The sequence below is a fragment of the Oryzias melastigma genome, linkage group LG11 (assembly GCF_002922805.2).
Source record: "Oryzias melastigma strain HK-1 linkage group LG11, ASM292280v2, whole genome shotgun sequence".
In the NCBI taxonomy this organism is placed as follows: domain Eukaryota; kingdom Metazoa; phylum Chordata; class Actinopteri; order Beloniformes; family Adrianichthyidae; genus Oryzias; species Oryzias melastigma.
The window spans coordinates 10,462,917-10,478,735 of record NC_050522.1 but is presented as its reverse complement, the minus strand read 5'-3'; the positions used below and the strand labels follow the sequence as shown (position 1 = coordinate 10,478,735).

Below are 15,819 nucleotides of genomic sequence, written 5' to 3'. Positions count from 1 at the left end.
GATCGCTGGAACATGATAAAGGGACCCTCAGGAAAAGGGTTTTTAACACTCTGATCTAAGCGTAAAGAAAGGATTCAGTCACTTCGCAGATCAACCATCCACTAGCTGTGACTGGCACAAGTGAGGGGGAACAAAGGAGTCATTGAGGCTGTCTCACACACTCTTCGTTACACTCACCCTTTGGCCTGCCAGCTGTCTCTCCATCCCTTCCCACAACCCCCCGCTTCACTCCTGCGGAGGCTATATGTCAAGGCAAGGCTCAACTATGTGCACGTCCACATAAACACTCACACCACCACATATGCCCTGGGTGGATTCAGGTCCTGGGTGCACAAAACCCGCTGTTGCCCTCCCTGCTGTTTGCTCTTTGCAACACTGAATAACTGACTGACTGCACTGCTGGAGGTGCTAGGTTATTCAGAAACCACCAACAGGCTCATCAGTAACCAGAGTGCAGACAGGCCCTTATCGTGATCAAAATCACTGGATAGTTTTTTTTTAAATTGCTTTAAGAATCGTCTCATACATCACTCTTATTCATCTGCTGGCTTTATTTGTGCACATCCCACATGCCTGCTCACCACAGTGAACTCCCACAGATGCCATTTTTGGGCTGGCCCTTTAATTTTCTAACCCTAAGCCCTGCCTTCAGCTCTGGACTCTGCTGTTATTCTATTTTTTACTTGTGTCCCACTTTTTTCCATTTAAACTCAACACCCATGCAGTCCCTATGTCTATCTTTTTTTTTTAAGCACACTGATGATGAGCCTCAACTCTGTTTTGTCAGTAATGCCCCAACTACCCTCCACCCAGCAGTGTGGTGACTGACCAATCCTACAGACCATCATCCCATCTGGATGCCCAGAATAAACCCAACTACTGCCATGCAGACGGGCCTTGTTGATGGCTGCCTAATTATTTTAAAGTTGGTGGGTAGAAATATGGATGGGGGCTCTGGGTAAGTTAAATGAGTTTTGCTATTTTTGGACTCTACTTTTTATGGGTTAATTGTATGTAACCCACATAGCAAAGAAAAGAAGAAAGAGGATAAATCAAAACATCAGTGGAGAGAATTCATATGGCCGGCCTTACACTTCTTTGACTTTGATGCCTTTCCAATACTCAATCTAGCCAATGAGTATTTTGTAGCTGCATAGAAAAATGTTTAGCTTGCCCCTAAATTCTTATTAAACATAAACGCTGATCACGTTTTCTGCCTGCAAGAAAAAGGCCTTTTTATGCACATATCAGAAGGAAGTGGCCCCTAGCTAAAACCCACCTTTCAAGTCCCAGTCCAATCATCTTTTGATCTATTATAGTGCTCCTAGAGGCCTTTTCACTATGATAATCGTACACATTCTCACTTCCAACTCGCAACAGGTTCCAAACCTAGGGACGCGGTATCGGACGGGATAAAGGATCCCAGTTAGGGTTAGGGTACTTGTGCGGTCCCCGTCCCGGTACTGGTCCACATCCTGAGAGTTGGGAAACCCTGATTAGTATATGAATGTATTCCCTGAATGTGGGCTGGTACCAAGCAGTTCGGGGGACCCCTGATTTAATGGCAAAATGCAGCACGTCAAAAAACGATGAGTAAAGGACACCCAAAAGATCAAAAAGTGACACGTAGGGCACATGTGTGAAAATCAAGACTCGTAGCCCAGATCCGGCCCAACTGGTAATTATGTTTTATTTTATTGTTATTAATGGGGTGATGTTATCTTGCACTTATTTCTAACTCGTATAATTTTGACTAAATATATTCCTGTGTAGAGTAAAATATTGACAGTTATTTAAGATTTAAGTTGATTTATTCTGGATTAATATTCCAGACAGTTTTTATTCATAGTAATGTTAAAAAGTTACATTTTTGAAGTTTTAAAAATTTAGTTTTAGTGAAATGAAATGTTTATACTGCTCGGCCCGCGACCTAAGGTGCCTTTTGGATTATGGTCCCCTTAGCGGTTGAGTTTGACTCCCCTGACAAAGGATTCCCTAACCATACGTCCATATATAACGAGTTGAGAGCGAGAATGCAGTGGTTGATTATGGTGTTGTAAGCCAAAATAAAAATAAATTTAAAAAAAGTATTTTTCTCGGAAAAAGTTTCTGGAGAGGAGCTGGAGTTCATTAAAAATGGGTTTTCCGGTTGGACTGTTGGCAATGGGTAACCCCTTTACCCTTTTTACTCCATAACTCTTTTCCGGTTTAGAAAAAAAAAAAAAACATATATTTCAGAAAACAAAAGTATTTTCCAGAAAATTAAAACAAAATGTCAAAATGAAACAAAAGAAGAAAATGGAACAGGTATGTACTATAGGACATCACTGATTGGATGATGACATTTGTCCAACATTTTAACTGACAGTTGTTTAGCATGAGCTGATACTGGATATGCTATTTAGTGATCATAAAAAAATCACTAGTATGTGGACAATGAAGATCCATTTAAAACAACAACAAAAAATCACATATCTTTAGTACATAACTTTTCCAGTTTCTTGTTGTGTTTAGTTTTTTTTACATTACTATGAAAATTCCTGGTTTTTGGAATTCTACTCTGATTTCTAAAATTATTTTTTTTATTTGTTTTGCATTTTTATTTGTCATTATGATCTTTAATGTGTTGATGCAATTTGCCCTTCAGAACTACTGTATATTTGCCCTCCAACATCAGAAAAATGCAACAAAAAACAGAAATTTTCCTCCGAATAGGATTTCTTCCCACACAAAGCCACCAAAAATATTCAAAACTCCCACCGTGTTCAGAGAAGGTGCTTCATTCAGTAGAACTCCCATTATAGTAAAAACTTCCCTTGGTATTTCCTGTGCCTTTCTTCAGCTGCACTGGAGAATGCAGTCAAACAAGTCACACAGATGCAAACACAGAGCGTTAAGCCTCTGCAACAGACAAAAGAACAGACACAGCAACAAGCCCTGAAGGCAGCATTTAAACCAGCTTGTCTGCCATTACAATACCACTTTTCTCTCACTGGAGAGCCTACACACACCAACACTGCAGAGCCCAGTGTTCGTTTCACAATTCAGCATAGCTGTACAAGATGAGGGCACGATAAGATAAGCAAAACTGTGATGTGAACCTGTGCAAACTTGTCAGAACCACACAAATTCAGCCAGGTGGTTGACAGATGGGAGGTCTGCTCAAACCCATAACAACACAGATCAGCCCAACTTCCAACAAAGCTTAGACTGAGGGATCCAAAACAATCGGAAATGTTTAGTCTTGGATGGCAAAAAAGACTGAATCCAATCCAAGCGAATGGTTTGGATAGAATGGTAACACACAACACAAAGGGTCTGTTATGGATGCCCTTTAGGACAAAAATCTGTTTTTCCATGTCCACAAACCTTGAAAACAGAAAATAAATATCAGAGCCTGATGAAACTTGTGGGCGGGCTGATAGTTCTCTTTGGAATTTAAACAAAAACTGCCTGAGGTTCTCAAATTCAGCCACTTCACACTCAGAGATTTTTTCAAAATTCAGAACCAAGGTTTATCTTTATTGATGCTATTGATAAGGCATTTACTGACTGGTTAGAGTCAACGTAAATTATTCCTATAAGCTTCTAAGCTTTTGGCTTTTTAACACCAGAGTTTTAGCTGTAGTGTTGACATTCTTCCAACTACTGTAACTCATCAATCATTTACGCAGTTAACATAATTCAAGTGGTTTCTGAAGCGGAGAAAAAAAAGCAGTCGTGCGCTGAAATTCAACTCTTTACAGTTAAGAAGTGCTAACGTTAGGACTGAAAATCGCCAAAGATTTCCAGAAAAAATTCGATTCGATTCACCGGAGCCTGGATCAATGTGATTCATATTTTGTTCGATTCACTCAATTCAATTTTGAGTTAACAAGGTTTACACATTTGTTTAGAAGTACATCAATAATCTATACAATTTTTGAAGATTTTCATATTAATCTGATACAGTTCACATACTTTAAAATTTTAGTGAAATAGTAATGTGATTGTTAATAGCATAAAGTACTACATGGATTCTCAAACGGAAAAGCTTCAACAACTGTTCTGCCTCTCCTGGAGGGCGTTTTAGTTTGGCCACAAGGTGGCAATGGCGCTATAGCATTACACCTTATTCCAGAAGAAGAAAGTATGAAAAAAAACTGCTTTAGACACAAATACTTACTTTAAAAATATATTTCCTTAGAAGAGTTTGGAACATTCACACCTGTGAATCTATAAAGATGTTCATTTAGTCAGCAATGTATGATTAAGTCGACCAAGCGTTAGCCGACCTATAAGAAATCCTATTATACGTTAGCATCAAGCTAGAGAACTTTAGCTACTTTTTTTTGGATCAATTATTGATCTATTAAACTTAGATCAATTCAGATCGATTAATCAATTCTGTCAACCCAGCCCTATCTAACGTTATGTAAAATTTCCTGATTCTGTCTCGCTGCAAAGCTGATATGAAAAGCAAGTTTTCTTTGCGTCAGAATCAACGGATTCATGTTGATTGTGTAAAGTTACAAATAGTTACGGTAAGTCAAAGAACGTGTTATTCAGGTCTTGCTGGCGACATCTCCAGTGTTCAAGGGTTAACCGAGGCAGCAACAGTGAAGACTCCTGAAAAAGTGTCTCTGACATTCTACCTGCCTTTCCAACTACCAATCAATACCTGGGGATCAGAAACTGGGCAGGTTGCATCTGTAAAATGGAGTAAATAGAAAACTTTATAGAGAAGATAACAAATGTAAAGAATAAATAAATAACATTAAAAGTCAACTGTAATTCAAATTAAAGAAAACGTTTAGAAATAAATGGAAAAACATAAGGACATATCTTGAAAATCTAACAGATAAAGCAGTGAAAGCTTTAGACTTTCAATGCACATGTCTCAAACAACTTCAGCATCAGTCCAAGGCTTGCAGTTCCCCAGTAAAAGAGAACAGACGAGGTGTTGACCTTGGTGTGTTGTTGTGAGAATCGTTCAAATCCTCTTTGGTCTCTTCTCTCTAGAGATAGCCTAGACAAGTCAAATGGAAAACACTGTAGCAGCAAGTCTCCAACACAAGCCCCCACTTTGTGACAGAATAGGTTCAAATCCTTTGTCTCAGGAAAATATTTTAATATGCAGACTGTGTATTTATGTAGCTATGCTCTATTGGTCTTCTCCTAGTAGCTTGGTTCTCTAATTAAACAATTCCACTTGTTGCAGCCAAAAACAAAAGTCTAAGAAAATTCAAGAATTTAGCTTATATGGAATAAAGAAATATAATTGGTATCTTCGTCATTATATGACGCACTGGATTAACATCGATAAATAGTCATTTTTTGAATTTATGCCTTAAATAAGATGCACAAAAACATAAGGTACATTAACCAAGACAAAAGAGTCTATAAATACAATGAGCTTGTCAGTCAGTCATACTTTATTGCGCTGATAGTCACTCAAGAGTTTCTAATGCGATAGACGTTAGCCGTGTTAGCATATTAACAAAACATGCAGCTCCCCACTTTGTTTGCAACACGTAAAAAAACAGAAAAAATAATGCCAAAACAAACATCACTGTGACTATGCTAACTCCCAACCTTCTTAGAAACACGCAACACTCAAACACTGCTACATGTTAGCCATGTTCGCATATTTGCAATAACATGCAACCTTGTTTGCAACACATAAAAAAACAGATCGGCACTGCTAAAACATCTTACGGTGACTACGCTAACTCCCAATCTTGTTCTTAACATGTAAAAAAAGCTGTCCAACGTTGCTACATGTTAGCCAAGTTAGCAAATTTACAATAACACGCAACCTTGTTTGCAACACATAAAAAAAAGATTGATACTGCTAAAACATAGGATACTGTGACTACGCTAATTCTCAGTCTTGTTAGTAACTTGTAAAAAAAAAACAGTCCAACACCACTACAGGTTAGCTGCGTTAGCATATTTACAATAATGCGCAACCTTGTTTCCAATAAATAAAAATATATAAAAAAAAAAAAACATATGCCACCTTGACTACACCAACTCCCGACCTTGTTAGTAGCGTGTAAAAAAACAATCTGACACCGCTACATGTTAGCCGCATTAAAATATTTACAAAAACATGTAATCTTGTTTGCAACACATAAAAAAACAGATTTATATTGATAAAACGTATATTACTGTGACTTCGCTAACTCTCAAGCTTGTTAATAATGTAAAAAAAAAAAGTCTGACATGCTACATGTTAGCCACGTTAGCATGTTTACAATAACACGCAAAAGATAATAGAGCTAAAACAAACATTATTGTAACTTTGCCAACAACCAACCTTGTTCTTAACATTTGTTTTTAATTATGCTCCATGTTAGCGTGATTACAATGATACCAAACCTGGTTTTAACTCACAAAAAAAAGAAACACTGATATTTTGACAGAACACCATGTACCTCTCAAAATGGCTTCAACGTCGGTAATCACAACCAGAATTAAATCTTACATATTTTTTGATTAAATTTAGGCATTTAAATGCACCTTATTCAATTGAATTCAGGTTGATTTGGATAAGCCAATATCACAATACAGTTGGGTCAATGGGCTTCACACTGGTATTTGTACAAAAACAGAAATTCAGTCATAAAATATAAACAATTGTTGGTTGCTAAACTAAACTAAACTAAACACACTAAGACACTGGCCATCCCTGCCCTTAGACCTTCATTCTCGGGAAGGAAAAACTCCTAAAAAAGTATATGTGTAAAAACTGCTACTTCAATTAAACACTGATAAAGCAATGACATAGTACTCTTCTATCACTGCTGATGTTCAATGTGGCACAAAAAAACCCTCACAAAGGAAAAAAATTACATATTTTTTGCAATAATTTCTCATTTCTTTGAAGAAAACTCAGTAGAATCTGAGAAATAATCAAAGGACACATGAAAATGTTTAAAGAAGGGGGAATTCTGGACATTTTCTACCCTTTAATTTAAGTTTTAACTGCACAGTATCTAAGTAAAAAGGAACAAAGCCAAACCATTGATAGTTGCTAAGTACAAATCTATAAAAATTAGACATATTGTTCCATTTTTATCCAACTTGGTTCTAAAAAGATAGCCATTTTAAGTGTGATTCTTTCTCAATGTAGCGTTGAGCAACTAACCTGAGACAGATGTGAGGTTGGAAAAGATTTCTAGGCTTTCAAACCAATCAGCCTTCACTAATGCCAGTCCATCAGAACCCCTGCAGCTCCACACGAACCCACAAAAAGCTTTTTCTATACATGACTTCTGGTTTTTTTTTTCCTGATTGTACTTAAAAGCTAACGTTGATGCTCAAAACCAGTGGAAGTCTTCCTGGAAAGAAAATATATGGAAAGAACATATCTTTGCACCATTTGTGCTTTTATAAATAGCTCTTTCAAAAAAAATAAAAAGAAACGGTTAAGAAAAGTTTATTATGATGGGTGAAGAGCAACATGACCTAAAGTAACACCTGAAGTACAGAGCAACAGACATTTGTAGAGCAATTGCACAAACACACATTCACTAAGGCATCAAATGCTATAATTGAGCTGTGGCTGCAGTAAAAATGGGTTTAGCACTTTGGTTATAGTGACAGGTCACTATGTCTCAGACATGTAAAGGGAGATGCCTCAGACAATAACATAAGAAGAAAAGTAGAAAGCACAAAATCCTTAAATCACATGCTTCTTGATGTTTGCACGAGTCACAGCTGTGTGATCCTAAAACAACAAGAAGGAATATAAAGGTCATTTCACAAGTAGTCCAACTCCTGAAGTATATTGAAACATGGATGACTCCAAAGTTTACAAACTGTTTCTTGTTCTGGCTCTGCCGGTTCTGATGAAGTTCTGAGGTGAAACGGCTCTTCTCTTAGCGGAGCGATCGCAAATACCACAAGCACAGATGCACACTGTCAGAGAGCCGCTAATGCCTGGCTCTGTGTTTACCGAGCTTTGCAACAGCACCACAGCCGGAATGCAGCAGGAGTGAGTACACAAAGGGATCAGAATCACTCTCTGGGTCACCCGGGTCCATTCTGCACCACATGAATTGGTGGAGATAAAACAAAACAAACAAACAGAAAAAAAAAATCAGTGTTTGATATTCTAATACAAGATAAACTGTGTTCAACTCAGTGGCAAATAAATACAAAAAATTTATTTGAAAACATTACTTTGCTTTATGCATCTCTGGACAGATGCATAGTCAAAATAAATCATTTTATACTTCCATATTACTTTTTGTTTTACGTTAGAGATACCAGACTCCAACTGCAGTTCAAGGCAAACTAGAGAGAAGGAAAGTCGTAGTCATAGCTACCCTTATGAATGGATATGAGTTGTCTACAAGTGAAAATTGGTCTAACCTGTGCAGGTAGGTAGGTGGTACATAAGAAATATTAAGGTCGAGAGCTAAAATGTTCATGCAAATTTTATCTATGGACATGCTGCGCATGACAGGTCGCAGAGAATAGGGCTGCCACAAACGATTGATTTAGTAGTCAACTAATCTTTACTACACTGTTACTCCATATAATATAAAGTCACGACTAATTGACTATTAAATTAGTAGATTAGTCGACTAATCGTGGCAGCCCAAGTAGAGAACACTTAAACAACACACAAGGGTAAGTAAGGGTAAATCCCTGCGTACTATGCAAGAACCCCTTGGATGCATTCCCTACAGATCAGCATTAGAAATCACCATTAGAAATCATGAAATTGGAGCATTTACGCATCACCTGCAGAACCTGTACAGTAAGAGGCCAGTTCAAGCATCTTACTAACTACTAGATTGTGGCATTAAGGCACCATACGACAGCATTGTCTTCATGCTATAAGTACTTACAACTTTGAGCCTATCAAGTATTTCATAACATACTTATCACACATGCGACAATCCTATGTTACATTTCCATGACGCCCTTGTGCTAGCCTTGGTAGGTTGACGTTGGGAGTGGGGTCATCTGGGCCCCTCAAGACAGCGTGCTGAACTATTTTTTTCAAGGATTTTCAATGGTGTCTGTGGCAGACATGAAAGCCTGTCCACCTTTGTCATGGGAGTGATAACACATCAATGTAAGGCTGGAGTCATCTGGACCCCATAAGATAGAACAAAGGTTAAGCTGGCCATACGAGCCTAAAGGAAACTTCAAGTAATACCTATGCTCCCCTTAAGATCCAGCAGCCCCTGTCTAGGACCCTCCATGGGCCTAGACAGCCCTAAAACCCACTGGACCTGTGCAGGTCAAGCCCCAGTACAGGTGGATTTGACTAAGGCTTTCGATCTGTGCCCATGCACTGTTGGTCTCTCGAGCATCTTCCCTTCACACTTTTTGTTGCTTGGTGGTGTTTTAATTAACTTCATACAACAGGGAACAAATATGCAAAGCAACATTCATCACATTTGAAACTTGCTAATTAATCTACCCTCAAGGTGCACAGTGGCTTATGCACCAGCATTTACTGGCAGCAAGGTTTCCAGGAATACATTTGTTTGATCATTTTCATTTCATTTTTTTTTTAGAAAAACACAGATGTCACCTTTAAAGATTTTAATTAAGATATGGATAGTGTAATCTTAAAGTTTTGGGTGCAAAAGAAACAGAAAATTGGCTGAATATCTAGGACACTGCAAACTAAGAAAGGAGGTAAGAGTTTCATTTCCCCAGTGGAGCATCAGTAGAATGGGAGAGTAGAAAGGTTTGTATCTGAAAAGGAGCACATGAAGATCCCATATGTGCTGACAAGGATGTTAAACGGAGAGGGAATTAAGACAGTGCAGAGACCAAGCTAACGAGTGAAAGCTCACAACCAGGGTTGGGAGGGAGGGCTGGGAGAAAAGAGGAGTAAGACATTGGCAAGGTTGCATTTTAGGAGGTGATGCGGGTCTGCTAAAAAGCAGATCATGTCGGGCAGATAAACACTCAGGTTCCCATTCATTAGGCAAAGATGGAAGTCCAATTTTGCCAACAATTCAGAGATTATACTTAAAGGGCCTATACCATGCAAAATCAACTTTTTGAGCTTTAAAGTGTATTATAATGCTCATTTGTTCAAAATGCAGACACGCTGCCGAAGCCGGCTCACATAATTACAGTGGAATTTGAAGCAGAGGAAAGGAGCTTTTCGCTAATATGCAACACTTTACGGTAGTGAAGCGTTCATGAAATCAACATAAATTAGCTGATTTGTGCCATTATGCGACACTGTAGTAATGGGTTGCATATTGGTGCAAAGCCAATGTGCAAAGTTGCTTTTCTATGCAGATGATTCACATTTGCGTAAATGGTCGAAGAGCTACAGCATGTCAAACAGTGTGTGTTATTTAGATGCCCTTGGTGACATATATGTTGTTAAAGACCAACTCCAATGAAAATGGTCATATTTGAGTTTTAAACATGTTCTTGTAGCATTTTTCTCATAGTAGAGGACCTACATAAAATAACTTACGATTACAACTAAGTTTCTGATTATTTCTTAATTCAAATCCCATTGGATCAGAAAACTGGATGCTAGAAAATGCTCAGGCTAATGACTTGGCTTCTGAAATGGGCGTGCAAAAGTCCCTCCTCCGTGCACCCTGGCCAGCTCATGCTTAGGTGTGAGAGACATGATGAGCGTTCAACACTCATGTTGTAGCAAATTGCGATTCTGGCTCAAAACTGTACAACTGCATGGATCCAATATTGCTCATCATTATTTTTGAGTCGCTAATGTGAGCTTGAGGCTATAAGCTTGCGCGTGAGCGTGCAAACAAAGATCTCAATGATAAGATGGGGGGGTTGGGGGAGTTGTTCTGCTTTAACAGTCCCGCCCACAACCCAGAATTGTATTTCTAATGAGCTACTGCATAAAATATGACTTAAATAAACGACAAAGGCTCCTTGATTTTGGCTAAAAACTTAATAATCACTAAAAAATCACTGGGAACGATTTTACGATACAATAAATATGTCGAGAGTGTTGAAACACTTTACATTCATGTCAGTGTGTTTTATGTTTTAGCATCTAACTTCCTGTGAAGTTCTAAATGTTTTAACTTTGCAGTTATGATCTGGAGTTCATCATTTACATTTAAACTCTGATCAAACTTGTTTATGCATGTATGTGCACTCTTGTTGAAATATACAGGTCCCTCAGGTGGCCGATAAACGCAAACAGTGCGTCACTGGCATGCTTTCATATTCAGACTGGACAGCTTTTGGCCCAGAGCTTAGCAACCAATAAACCTCACAATGTGTCCTTTGGGAAGAGTTAACTTAGAAAAAAGGTGACTCATGATGTGCCTGTCTACCAAGATGCTTTAAAAAACAAAAAGCAATTTCTGAACCCAAATATAAGACAGAACCAGAGATCTCAGTCTGATAGTTTCATCATTGCACGATTTATTGGGAATTTTAGTTTGATCCCTTGGTACCATCATCATCTATCCTATCCTAAAAGGAGGAATAAGACAGATAGAACAGGGAAGAAATAACATTGAGAAGATATATTTTTATGTCTTACTAAGGATATGAGTATTGTTTTTTAAATTTCAGAAAGTGTATAAAGTTAAAATACTAATGTTTAGAAAGCATAGATTTAAAAAAAAAACACCAGCAGTACAGCGATAATTGCAATAAAAAACCCTTAGATCTTGATCTTTTAGAAAAAATATATATCTAAAAAGGGCTGAGTCATAATATATGGTTAAAAAACCAATTAGGGTAAACCAATTTTTACTTAAAACTGAATATTACTGGTTATTCAAATCCAAGAAATGAGTAATTTCTCATATTTTTACAACAAAAATATGCTTCCTGCTTGACATGAGTGTTCTTAAATTCTTAAGAAATGTTACCTTTTGTAGGTCTGTGATGTAACAAAATAGTGACGACAATGTCATCTATATGTTTCCTGCGTCAACAACTGATTGCACAGTCTATGTTTCTGTGGAAACTTAACAGATGCAATAACAACGGGCTCTTTCAGCGTTGCTGTGCTGAGGCACCATCAATGGATTTGCACGGGAGACACTTTCACAAAGCAGAGCAATACAGCTGCGGGAGAAAAACGGCCGTTTAGCTAGGTAAAGAGAGCTGCCCTATAGACATTGAAAATGATGGCCTGAAGCTCCGCATACTGTGAAGTTAATTAATCGCACTTTGAGGTTCGATTCTCACTGCCACCAAAGAATCTAAAGAATCCCTAGAGTATGTTCCTGACAGAATGTCCGACATGAAGATTCCACCTCATCCATGCCTCTCTGAAAAATGAATGTTCTAAATCTGACTATTTTTAGGGCATCTTTGCGCACATTATTTGTTGAGTTGACAAGATTGTGTTGCCATGAACGAGGGGCCATCAAAACTAGGATGTCTTTAGAGCTTAACCAAGCATTTAAAGGGGCTTATTATGTGATCAGACGTTGCCCTGAGGAGCGGGAGGCCAGAGAAAACATGTCATGGTGTGAGGAGGAACCATCCAAGAATGCAGCTGGCTACTGTTGTGGTGTATTCTGCAGATACCTCAGATGATCAGGGAAAAAAAGGCATCCGATATTATAGCAGCAACTTGCATTTTCACACTTTCTTCCACAAAAGCCTTTTGCACTTTTCTCCTTTGCAACCTTCCTTCTTAATGTCCATACTTGCTAACAGATATGATAACATCCTGGAATGTAATTGAGCAAAACGTTCTTTGAACTGTATAATAAAAAACTCTTCTGGTATGTTTTTAAATGTGTAATGGTTAAAGGTATCAGTTTAACCTCAGTAAGAGTTTTAAATTATCCTAAACAGTCATTGCCTTCTGTCGAAGGGCCACAATCACACACCCATGCACACTCACATTCACACCTAGGGACAATTTAGAGCAGGGGTGTCAAACTGGCGGCCGACGGACCATTTGCGGCCCCCAAGTCATATTTTGCGGGCCCCGCCTTAATATGAAAGCTCAATGTCTGTTCAGCAAAATCTTCTGCATGCCCCCATTTGATGATAGTTTTGCATTTGCTTTGTCATGTTTCATGCTTTATGTTTAAAACTTTGCATTTGCTATTGTCGTTGGATCTGGTCATCAGAATAATCCATAGCAACAGTTGCTAGCGTTGTTAGCTCCTGTCGTTTCACAGGACACGTAGAAGATATTGTTTAGTAGTACACAGACATAAACAAATGCTCAATAAACTTGTTCAGTAGACAAAGACAATAAACCAAAGACATAGACAGTGGACTCAAAAACATATTTTTGGAACAAATAGAACCCCATACAGTACAGCCTCGGCCAGACTCTGCCTTCAGTGGCCCAAAGGTAAAATGAGTTTGAGAACCCTACTTTAGAATAACCAATTAACCTATGAAGCATGTTTTTGGACATGTTTTCCTTTTTTAAGTTTATAAGGGCTGTCAAGCTTTAGCATGACTGGAACCCATTGGACTACAAGTACCATATTGAAATAAAAAGAAACTGTATTTGAATAAGGTTGGTTTACTTTCTCATAAGACAATTCTTAAAGACCTAAAATGACTATTTTTAGATATTTTAGATTTTTAGATGACTATGCCCTTTGTAGGCTAAATCAAAAAACCGACACGGTTGCCCCTCTTCCCATCACCAATAACCAAGAGCTTTTATTTAGACACTCTCCTGCTAGCTTACAGCACCCCAACCTATTGGAATTAATATCAGAGCTATCCATCCCTACAGTTTTAAGTCTGATGCTAGCTCGGATGAGGAAAACAAAGATCTAGTCGTCAACAAGTGGCCCATTGTAGTTTCTACATCACAAATACAGTTTTTTTCAAAAAGCTTTTTTTTCCCCTTCTGCTCCTGTTACACAATAATTTGAAGAAAGAAATACTCAGAAATGCAATTTGAGCTCAACTGTCTTAACCCTTTAACACCTGAGGCGTCACCGGTGACGCTAAAACACAAAATCCAATCTAATCTAAAGACTAATTGCCGATTATTTTTTCCAATGAGTCGATTATTCAGGTCATGCGCAAAGTGGATGTAAAGCACAAATCTTAACCATCATTAGCTTTACACTAACTAAACGTTAGGACAATGAAGATGATAGTTTTTTCAACTTTTAATGAATCATCCAGCCTCTGTCCTTCATTAATTTCTGGTATTAACACAAGATTAAACTAGAAAAGTTGCATTACCTGTGATAATGCTAGTGTGAGTGCATTTTGCAGAAAGAAGTCACTGAAGATGCTAAAGTTTTTTGCTGACAATGGCGACGCAATTGACTTTAATTGCTTAAATATGAGATAATCACCAAATTAGCCCCAAAAAAACTTAGTAGATGCCAAATTAGCCAAAAAACTATCAAATTGTTTCAATACTAGCTAAACTCCAAAATAGTCTAAAATTCCTCAGTAAACTAAATAAGTCAAAAACATTAGCTTGTTGCTAAAATAGAAGCTCAACTCTAAATTACACTATAAAAACCAGTTGATAACAAATTAGCCAAAAACATTACTACGTTGCTAAAATATTAGCTAAACTCCAAATTAGCATAAAAAATCTCAGTAGATGCCACATTAGCCAAAAAAAATATCACATTTCTTATACAATGGAGCTCAACTCTAAATTACACTATAAAAACCCCAGTAGATAACAAATTAGCCAAAAACGTTAGCATGTTGCTAAAATATTAGCTAAACTCCAAATTTTGGGGAAAATTTGTATAAAATATGAAAATAAATCCCATGATTATATTTAAAGGCTTGTTGCTTATCTACTTTAAAACTTTTAAATTTGGAGACTTTCTCATTTATTATTTCACACGATTAAATGTTAAAGTTAAAGATAAAGTTTTGATCTCATTGACTCAAATATAAAAAAGTACAGTTTTTGGTGCTGAACCCTCACAACTTTGTTCAACTTTACTACACTCTGACTCCATATAATACAAAGTAATGACTAATTGGCTATTAAATTAGTCGTCGACTATTTTAATAGCCGATTAGTCACCGATTAGTCGACTACTTATGGCAGTCCTACAGCATGATCAACGTGATTCCAGTAGATTTTGAAGGAGAAAAGCGGCGAATCACGTTGATCACGCTGGCAATTGAAAAATTACGGTAAAACATAAACATGGGAGGTATGGTGTTTAAAGGTTAAAATGTGTCATCTATCATGAAAAAATATGCCACAAGAACATGTTAAAAACACCTGTTTCATTGGAGTCAGTCCATCGGTCTATGCATATTGGGATCTAGGAGTTCTAAAGTCCTTTTACATGTCTATAGTTGCAAATTAGGTTGTACACTCAAAATATACGCAAGTAAAATGGTTTAAATGTCTATTTTTAAGGGTATCCTTGACACATCTTGTCAGCAATAATCTTTATTCCAGATTTATTTATTTTTTAAGTACACTCATTGACATCTATTACATCAGTTTTACTGCGCAGTGGAGCAGTGATGAGTCTATCATCACATCAAATGTTAAATGAGAGGGCAAACTGTGGGTTTAGATCCTTCACAATGGGCCATCCTCTCATTTGCAGCGCCAGTGCAGCAGTCTGCTCTGAAGTTGAAGACCGCATTACACACGGCAGCTCTATCATTTGTTGTGGGGAAGAATGAGTAGCCTCTGCATGCGTGAATCATGCGTGAACTTTGACGAACACCAGCGTCTTCTGCCGTCGTTTCCCATAATTGAATCATTTTTTTTTAATCAGTTATGAATGAAAGCAGGATGGCGCGCATGTGCATAAAGGCCACTTCACAAAGTAACGACAGGAAACACTGAACAATGTCGATTCAATGCAACACACACATAAACACACTCACACACAAACGGTTGTGAGGCGACGCGTCCGGAAC

General features: G+C 37.8%; 1 protein-coding gene across 1 annotated transcript in view; it reads right to left on the bottom strand.

The window, feature by feature from the left end:
* The window catches only part of elmo1 (engulfment and cell motility 1 (ced-12 homolog, C. elegans)), a gene marked incomplete in the record, with an annotated part of 93,489 nt that overhangs the window by 77,354 nt on the left and 316 nt on the right, over positions 1-15,819 (bottom strand).